The sequence below is a fragment of the Peromyscus leucopus genome, chromosome 19 (assembly GCF_004664715.2).
Source record: "Peromyscus leucopus breed LL Stock chromosome 19, UCI_PerLeu_2.1, whole genome shotgun sequence".
Taxonomy (NCBI): domain Eukaryota; kingdom Metazoa; phylum Chordata; class Mammalia; order Rodentia; family Cricetidae; genus Peromyscus; species Peromyscus leucopus.
Window position 1 is genome coordinate 64,782,677 of NC_051079.1, and position 10,467 is coordinate 64,793,143.

General features: G+C 42.3%; 1 pseudogene; it reads left to right on the plus strand.

The window, feature by feature from the left end:
- Positions 1 to 2,807: 2,807 nt before the first annotated feature.
- LOC114694889 lies at positions 2,808 to 6,487 on the plus strand (annotated as a pseudogene).
- The last annotated feature ends 3,980 nt before the right edge of the window (positions 6,488 to 10,467 follow it).

The following is a 10,467-nucleotide window of genomic DNA, read 5'->3' on the forward strand; positions in this document are numbered from 1 at the left end:
CTTCCTGCCTCACCAGCTCAGGGATTATAGGCACAAGTCACCATTCCTTACTTTTTATATGGGTGCTGGGGATCCAAATTCAGGTCTTCATGCTTGTGTAGCAAGCGATTTACTGACTGAGCTCTTTCCCAAGCCTGATATTCTTTTTAATTATACTTGAAGTACTTGCCAGAATTGATCACCAGTAACAAAACAAAACAAAAATAAGATATCCTCTTTCTACAGTGGGATCAAGCTAGAAAAACTGTAAAGTCCCTAGCTATTTAAAACTTAAGTACTACAGTTCTAATTCCATGGATTGAAAATGAAATCCCATGGTGGCCAGAGAGAGAACTCGTTGGGTAAGAGCATTTACTGCTGTTACAGGGTTCAGGTTTGGTTTCCTGCACCCACATGTAGGCTCACAACTATGTGATTCCAGTTCCAAGGTGTCTTGGAACACCTCCTCCTGGCCTCTGGACACCAAGCACTCTGATGGTACATATACATATATGCAAGCAAAATACTTACTTTTTAAAATAATTTATTTTAGATGAGTATGAAAAAGAGTAATGAAACCATATAGAAAATTAGAAAGATATTTTGGGTGATAATGAAGATGTATCATTTTAGAACCTGTAGTATATAGCTTAAAGTAGTATATTCATTTTTCTTTTTGAGACAAGATCCCTTTAGGTAGCCCAGGCTGGCCTTGAATTTGTGACCCTACTTCCTGTACTTCCCCAGTGCTAGGATTACAGATACTTGCTATTGTAGCCACTTTAATTCATGGTTTTAAAACAAATATGTAATGTCAGCTGAGCATAGTGTCTTCAACCTGTAAACCCAGTACTTAGGAGATGGAGGCAGGAGTATTGCCATGAGCTTAAAGGACAGCTGGTCTGTAGAACAAGCCCATCTCAGAAACAACAAACCAATAAGAGCCAAAGGAATTGAGACATTACAAGAGAAAAAGGAATGCTGAACTATGTACATATAAAACAGGCTTAAGTTAGTGAAAATACACAGCATGTAGAAAGTTAGAATGTTTTTACAAAAAAAAAAAAAAGTTGAAAGGGTAACCTGTGAGTCAATGTGAGCAGCGAAGTATTCTTAAGACAGGAGAGAAAAGATGTCTGTTCAAAAACTGGCACTAGCCTGTGCTCTCTGGGAGAACCGAAAACCAATTTGGTCCTTGGATGGAGCTGCGAAGAAGAAGAACCAAACGGTCCAGAGGAGAGCTTTCAACAACCAGACTTGAGGCAAAGGTTATACTGGCAAGGAGGGGCATAATGGGCATGCAGGTAAAAAACAGAGAGTCTGATGCCTCCAGTCTTTGCCCATTGGGGTTTCATAGAGGTGGGTAGGGTCTCCTTTCCAAAGCAACATATTTTTACATCCAGATTTTGAAGTCAAGGTACCTTTAAAATAAACATTTTGGCTTAACTCAAGAGCTTTTGCAATCAAATGTTTTTCTTCAGTTATGAATATCAAAGAGAACATAATCCAAATTCTTTGTGTGGTAGCTATCTTTACGTGGCTTATTTTTTATGTTACCTTGAGCCTATTGTTTTAAACTGCAGCCTTCTAAGCCTGAAATGGTGCTGGCACTGTGGCTGCTGGCTCCACCTACTTCAGTTTCCCAACATGGCGGTGGTACATTTTCCGCCAGCTCTGGGAGCCATGAACTCTCAGAAATAGTGGGTCTATGCTTCTATCAAAGCAGCATGTAGCCCAGAAACCTCTTTTTGTTTTGTACTAGCAAAGGCTAAATCCACCATGCAGCTTAATGTGCCATTTGCAGTGGCCTCATTCCTGCCAAACTGCAGGTCGAACGCACATGCCAGAAACCACCATAGTAGCTCAAACACGCAGGCTGCCACTAACTTGAGAGACAACTAGAAACTTTTTAGCTCTGTTTTAGACACTTATTTTCTCGGGTTTTACATGGAACCTCTTGCCAACATGTTGGGTGCCATTTGTAACTCGAGTTTTCCTGCCTTGCCCACAGTCAGGACAAATCTTTGTCACCTGCCAGTCCCTCAGACCCAACCAAGTAAACACAGAGACTTATATTGCTTACAAACTGTATGGCCATGGCAGGCTTCTTGCTAACTGTTCTTATAGCTTAAATTAATCCATTTCCATAAATCTATACCTTGCCATGTGGCTCGTGGCTTATCGGCATCTTCACATGCTGCTTGTCATGGTGGCGGCTGGCAGTGACTCCTTCCGCCTTCCTGTTCTTTCTTTTCTCTCTGTTAGTCCCGCCTATACTTCCTGCCTGGCCACTGGCCAATCAGTGTTTTATTTATTGACCAATCAGAGTAATTTGACATACAGACCATCCCACAGCACATATACTACACACCCATCCTGCAAAACACACAAAATGAAGAAAAAAATAAGGTGGACTGCCACCAAGCCTGATGACTGAAGCCTGATCCCTCAGACCCACTCTCAAGTTGTCCTGACTCCTGCATGTGCAAGAAGACATGCTGTTTGCTTCCCCTCGTCCCCAAGTACACACATTTTTTAAATGTAATTTAAATGAAATATTAAACCAGTCTTTAACATCTGCACATCATGTGGTCTCATCTATATGACAAACTGAAGAAGGCAAAACTTTACAGAGTGAACACATGAGTGGTGGCCAGTAGTAGTGAGGAGGAGGGGATGAAGAAGCAGGGGATAGAGTGTAATTGGAGGCTTTTGTCTGTCCTGCCCTGTCCTGAAGCTGCTTTTAAATATTCACTCAGAGGTTTATATTAATTATAAATGCTTGGCCAATGGCTCAGGCTTATTACTAGCTAGTTTTTACATTTAATTTTACCCATATTTCTTTTCTATTTGCCACGTGGTTCATGGCTTGTTACCTAATTTTCTACATGTCTTGCTTCCTTGGAGGCTAGCTGGCGTCTGCCACAACTCTGACCTTCCTCTTCGAATTCTCCTAGCCTGGCTCTTGAGCTCCATCTCTTCTTGCCCTGTTATCGGCCAATCACCTTTATTATTAAACTGAGCATAATCCACAGCAATAGAGGTTTTTGAAGACAGTGAAACTATTTTGTGTGGTTCTGTGATAGAACATATATGACATACATTTTTCAAAGGCCATTGAAGTGTAATACAATGAGTGAACCCTAATGTAAATTATGAACTCTGGGTGATGTGATGTCATAGATTGTAAACTATACAGCATTTGGTATAGTATTGACAGTGATGGAAGCTGTGCAAATATGTGTACTGTAAAACTGTTCTAAAAGGTTTATTAGACAAAAAGGTAGGGTACCCAAGCAGTTTAAACTTCACCCACTTAAAAATGGGCGCAAAGCTACACAGAGAAACCCTGTCTTGAAAAACCAAAAATAAAAAAATAAAAATAAAAATGGGCTGAGACATGTCAGCTGTCAGATGACTGGAGGAAACTATTAAGAAAAAAATGGATCATGGACCTAAATGTAATACCTAGAATCATGAAACGCATAGAAGTAAAACAAATCTCCATGATTTCGTTATTAGGCAGAAAGATTTCTTAGATCAATGCCTTAAGTATCTATGTAAACAGGTATACTGAGCTCCTAAAGTCCTATTTTAGTAGATATCTGAGAAAAAAGAAAAGATGAGCTAGAAATTGGGAGGAAATATTTATAAAAGTTGTATTTTCTCATATATATCTCACAACATGTGGATTGGTATAAAAGAGGCTGAGTGTAGTGGTATATGTCTTTAGTCTCAGCATTTGAAATGCTAAGCAGATAGGCCAGCATTGTCTCCAAAACTTGTTGGCCAGGACTACATGGTGAAACCCTGTCTCAAACAAAAACAAAAAACTAACCAAACCTAAATATATTCAGGACTAAGAGTGTCCTGGCACCAGCTCCTACATTTTCTTTTCAGACAAATTAATTTTCTGTAAGGATTCACTATCACACTTGGAATCACTCCTCTCACCCAAAAAATGGATTCTGAATTCATGTGCTGTCTATCTGAAAACTATCTGAAGCCTCCAGGTGAGTCATCTTGGGAGTCGCCACGCTGTGAACTTAGAAACCAACTCTCCAGATGCTTTATGACCCAAGTGAGCCAATGTCTATTTTAACCTTAAACTCTTCAAGGAAAGATTCCATGTTTAGAGCTGGGGATAACACAAGCAGAAGATTACCTGAAATATTCTTTCCAGAGAAACAGCACTAGAGGAAGCAAAACAAAACAACATTTTGGGTTTAAAAAATGGAGATCCCTTGTCTGTGTCTTGCTTCAACAGTGTTTGGACGGAGCAGACCCGGGGCCTCCCTTTGTTAGTGTCCAGCTTCATCCCAGTGTCACCAGTTGCAGCCTCTGGGACCATCTCCTCGCCGCCTTCGGCTCCCAGGACCAGCCAGCACTGTCTCTTCGCGGTTAGCTCCATACTGCATATCAGCCATGAGCTCCCAGGTCCATCAGAATTATTCCACCGAAGTGGAGGCTGCAGTGAACCGCCTGGTCAACTTGCACCTGCGGGCCTCCTACACCTACCTCTCTTTGGGCTACTATTTTGACCGGGATGATGTGGCTCTGGAGGGTGTCGACCACTTCCGCAAATTGGCCGATGAGAAGCGTGAGGGCGCCGATCAGCTGCTTAAGATGCAGAACCAACGCGGAGGCCGCGCACTATTCCAGGATGTGCAGAAGCCATCTCAAGATGAGTGAGGTAAATCCCAGGAGGCCATGGAAGCTGCCTTGGTCCTGGAGAAGAGCCTGAACCAGGCCCTCTTGAATCTTCATGCCCTGGCTTCTGCTCGCACAGATCCTTACCTCTGTGACTTCCTGGAAAACCACTTCCTGGATGAGGAGGTGAAGCTCATCAAGAAGATGGGCAGCCACCTGACCAGCCTCCGCAGGGTGGCTGGGCCGCAGCCAGCACAAACTGGTATGCCCTCGCCATCTCTGGGCGAGTACCTCTTCGAGAGGCTCACTCTCAAGCATGACTAGGAGGCGTCACCTTCCAAGGGGCTCCCTCCTCTGCTCTGCACCAGCCAGCCTCAGGACCTTCGCCCAAACTGCTAGGCAGCTTTGTTAACTGCTCTGGAGCCCCTCCCAAGTCTCAGGACCAAGTGAAAATAAAGCATTTTGAAATAGCACCAAAAAGAAAAGAAAAGAAAACTGGTCCACAAGAACTGATAAAGGAAAAAAAAGAATATACAGTTAAACAGAGCCCAGTCTTGGACTATTCTGGAGGAGCAACTAGAATATACAAAGAGAATGGCTCTCGGTGTGGAGCAAGGCAAGAAGAGCCTGGAACAACAGGCCCAGCTTCAAAGGGAAAGAGAATAATCATGGAGTTATGTGCAGAACTCAGAAACTTGATGTCTTAGAAGTGTCTTTGACATTGACAACAGCGAAGCAAGCGGCTGAGGACAAGATCAACTATTTCAGGGAAAAACAGAAGCTAAGCTTCAAACTGGGTACTCCAAGGGAAAAGGAGAAACTGGCAAAGAAAAGTTAAAAAGAGTACCACCCCAGCCAACTTTACTCAAAGAGCACTGTCTTTTTGAGTATGAAAACTTGGCTGGTGCAGGCTTTTCTGTCAATGCACATTTGCCAAACCTTGTGGGACAAAACACTCTTGTTGCCCACGTATCCTTTCAAAACTTATGCCTACTGCAGTGACTGAGCCTACAAGCTGCCCAGAACAGTTTTCCAGTGTGAAGCTGTGCCTTGAAACTCAGAAAACTGTCTTATTCATTTTTAAAAATATTTTATTTGTTCTTTGAGAATCTTGTAGAATGTGTTTTAATAATATCCCCCCTAACTCTTCACAAATCTACCACCCTTTTTCCTACCCACCCAACTTCATGTTCTTTCTTCTTAAACTCATCAAGACCAGTTTGTGCTGCCCAAATATTCTTGGGTGTGTGGCCTTCCACTGGAGCCAGGTCAGTTCCTCAGGGGTACACTCTTAAAGAACATTGATTATCCCTCCAGCAGCTATCAGTTGCAGATAGCTCCTTATCTAGGACAGGGACTCCATCCCCAGCTCTGCCCTCCGTGCGGAGATTGGGTCTGTGTTGGGCTTGCCCAGGTCTTTACATGCTGTCACAACCTCTGAACTTACATGTGCTGCTCTCCTTTTGTGTCTAGAAGATGCTGTTTCCTTATAGTTATCCATGGCCTGAGTCTTACACTCTTTTGGTCCCCTATTCCACATGCTCCCTAAACTTTGGGAGGATGAGTGTGTGTGTGTGTGTGTGTTATGTGTGTGTGTTTCATGTTCCAGTTGGGACTGAGCATTCCATACTCTTCATTTTCTGCATTTTGGCTAGTTCTGAGTGTCTCTGTTAATCACCACCTACGGCAGATAAAATTTTCTCTGATTAGGATTAAGAAATGCATTAACCTATAAGGTTATGCAGTTTTATGGCAATGCCTTTTGTTCTTGCCAATTTTGAAATGGGGTTTCATTGTAGCTCAGGCTGGCCTGCAAATCATGATATATCCCAGGCTGGCCTCAAACTTTCAGCTCTCCTGCTTCAGTCTTCTGAGTGCTGGGATTACAGGTATGATCTACATCTAACATTTTATTTGTTTTTTTTTTTTTTTTTTTTTTTTTTTTAACATTAGGGGTCTCTTAGAGCCCAGTCTGGCCTTGAATTTACTGTGTAGCTGAGGGTGAACTTGAACTTTTAATTCTTTTTATTTTATTTTATTTTATTTTACAATACCATTCAGTTCTACATATCAGCCCCGGGTTCCCCTATTCTCCCCCCTCCCACACCCTCTCCTCACCCCCAGCCTACCCCCCATTCCCACCTTCTCCAGGGCAAATCCTCCCCTGAGGACTGCAATCAACCTGGTAGACTCAGTCCAGGCAGGTCCAGTCCCTTCCTCCCAGACTGAGCCAAGTGTCCCTGCATAAGCTCCAGGTTTCAAACAGCCAACTCATGCAATGAGCACAGGACTTGGTCCCACTGCCTAGTTGCCTCCCAAACTGATCAAGCCAATCAACTGTCTCACCTATTCAGAGGGCCTGATCCAGCTGGGGGCCCCTCAGCCTTTGGTTCATAGTTCATGTGTTTCCATTCATTTGGCTATTTTTTTTTTCAATAATTGAGTAGAACCAAAATTTATTATAAGCCACAGTCGTCCTAGGGACCTCCATACTATATATATAGCCTGTATGTGAACTTTTAATTCTATCTCCACCCCTCAAGCACTGGATTATAGACATGTACCATCACTTGTAAGTAGTGAAGATGCCTTTGACTTAGGTTGTATGTGACCAAGTGAGAACACAGATGTTTAACTTTTAGAAGACAGTGGCCTAGTGACAGGAGCTTCCTCTGTTCTCTCCACTCTCTTTTAAACACCTAATTTCTTTTTTAACATTCTATTATGTTTTGTCTTGCTGTGCTATAATTTCTGCTGACCTGTGTTCTTTGTATTATATATAATGTTCACCAATATAAATCAACAATGTTAACTTCTAGGAACAAAAAAGTAGTATTTTTATAAGAACATTTATGAAGAAGTTGGGTATTTAATTAACCTCATCCACCAAAAAATTAGGTAAATATTGTATGTTTCTATTTTATTATTTTAAAGTCTGTGATATCTCAATAGACTTCTCTGTATACATGCTGTATAATAAATTTACACTTGTTCACTCCAAAAAAGTATGTCTAACACTGTTACTCATTGGCAAACGCAAATTAAAACTACATTGAGGAACTGTGGATAATGCTCACTGGTAAAAGGCTTGCCTAGAATACATGAGGTCTTGAATCCAATTCCCAGAACCATAAAAATATATGAATTAATTTAAAATGTTCAAAACCTTAAAAAAAACTTTACAATGAGAGCTATATACACAGCTACTAGCCTGTTGGGATAGCTAAGGGTAACCCAACGGCAGCAGGTCTGGCAGCTGCAACTCTTGGGTATTCCTGGGACAGGTGTGAAGTGGTACCACAACCTTGAAAACAGATAAGAGTTGAGTTATTTTGTGGTATTTGAATCTTTTTGGTGGGGTTGGAGAGATGGCTCAGCAGCTAAGAGCACTCACTACTGCAAAGGACCCAGGTTTAGTTCTCAAACCATACACAGTAGTTCAAAACCATCTTTAATTCTAGTTCCAGGGGATCCAATGGCATTTCTGACCTCTGTGGCACCAGGCACATTTGTGCACAGACATACACTCAAGCACACACATACACATGCATTCATGTGCATGCACGTCTGCACAAACACACACACACACACACACACACACACACATAAATATTTTTAAAGGATCTAAATCTGATGTTTTGAGACAGGGCGTCACTCTTCAGGCATAGTTCCGCTGCAGTCTCTTGAATGCTGCGATTTCAGGTGTGGTGTGCACTACCACCCCAGCTTATAATGCACTTACAGTAGGATAGTAAGCTCATCCTAGGAGTTTACCTTTAAGAAAGGAGCACTTCTGCCATCAAAACATGTACACACTCATTTATAGCATTTTTATTAATGACTGCCCTCCAACTGGAAGCAGGGAATAGATAAGTGAGCAGAGGTACATATGTATTCTAGGAAACAGAAATGAAAAAGAAATAATGTGTATAGGCACAGTAATATGGGTCAATCTCAAAGGCATTACATGAAATAAGCTAACTTAAAAAAAACCCTAATAAGTAATGACATTAATGACATTCAGGAAAACCAGCAGTGACCAGGAGGATAGGAGGAGCAAAAGGTCTATAAAAGGCCATGTGGAATTTCGGGTGTGATAGAACTTGTTCCTTAATTTAAAAAAGTATCTGTGTGTGTGTGTGGGCATGTGTTTGTGTGGTTGCACATGTGCATGTGGGCATTGGAAAGCTAGACATCAACCTCAGGTGTCCTCAGGCTCTATCCACAAAACCACATAAAACATTATTGTAAATATAGCATAAATTTGTGCCATTGTTGTTCATTTTGCAGAACAAAACAGGTGCAGTTTGCTTAATGATCAATTCTTTCTATAACTGCTTTTGCTCACAGTGAACTGCCTCCTGTCTTCACTTCCTCCTCTCCAGATCATCCATGTTGAAGTCTGTGTTCTTTGATTGATGTGGTAGCAGAGACACACTATTGTCCTTTAACATCTGGTCTGAATGTCACTGCTGCAGCAGGAAGTTGTGACCACATTGAGGTCATTGTTTGAGGCCCTCAGGGCCTATGTGGCATCCTAGAAAATCCCATCTCCACGAGCTGGACAAGGCTGCGCATTACTCCTCATGGAATAATGGCAGCTATAATGGCCACTATTCTGCTTGTTGTGGCAGGTGGTGCAGCAACCACAGCCTCCCTGGTTCAAATGGGAGCCACTACCTCTACACTTAATATGGCCACAGAAGAATCATCCCTAGCATTAAGCACTCAACAGCTGATCAGTTCCCATTTCCAGTCAGCTATACTCAATTTACAGCAACAACTAGATTTATTGGATGAAGAAATCCTGATATTAAGATGGCTGATAAGAGGAAACTGTGATCCCCGATTTTCCTCCTTTTTTAAACCCCTTATCCAGTCTTGAATATAACACAAGCCAGGAGTCGGTTTAGGGAAATCATACTGGGAACATGGAACAAAGAGTTCTTAAACCTCATGGTACAACTCGCTATTGAAATCTTAAGCCTGAACTCCACGTGTATGAAACCACTGGAGATGTCTACAACATTCTTTGCTCAAATTTGAGATCACATAAAATCAATCCTTGACCCTTCAAAAATTATAGCATGGGGAATGGTACTCTTAATAATTCTGTTGTTTAAGTGTTTCCTACAGCATGTTTCCCAACAGTGCCGTGTCAACAAAATGACCCTGCAAGTGCTAGTGGCTCTGGAATGCCCTGATCATCACCCCCCAAGGAAGTAATAAGAAGCTGGTTCATGAAAATTGTGATGCCTCTGTCTGATGCCTCTGTCCAATGCTCTTGCACCTTAGACACTTTCCAGGGTAACCACCCTTTGAGGGCTGGTAGCCAGAGATGGGTAAGAGCCTGTTAGGCAGACCAACCTAAGACAGGCACAATTGCCATGTTGGGGGAACCCCTGAAGTGGGGGCGACAAGATTAGAGCAAAGAACTCTAATTCCCACTAGCAGCCCCAAAATAAGATTTAAAAAGGTGGTATGAGGCAGGTAAGGCCAAAAGCACTGGGCTATGCCTTAAGCAATCAAAGAGCTGTGACATGCACAGAGAGTGCTCTGGCCGGAGGAAACCTGATCCATAAACTCCAAACTGGAAAGGATGACATGCAGCCTCAGAGCCAACCAAGAAACACCACAGTAGCTAGGAGCGAAGCCCACCAAAAAAAAAAAAAAATCTACACACAAAACTCCAGCCCTTTGTTTAATAAAGGAGTGATTCCTTGCAAACCTTCCAGTGTCTGTGTTGTTGACTCTATGTCTGCTGGTCCCTGCCCCCCAGGATCAGAGACAGCAGGACTCCAGCTGCAGAACCAGCAACACTGCAGAACCATGATAAAA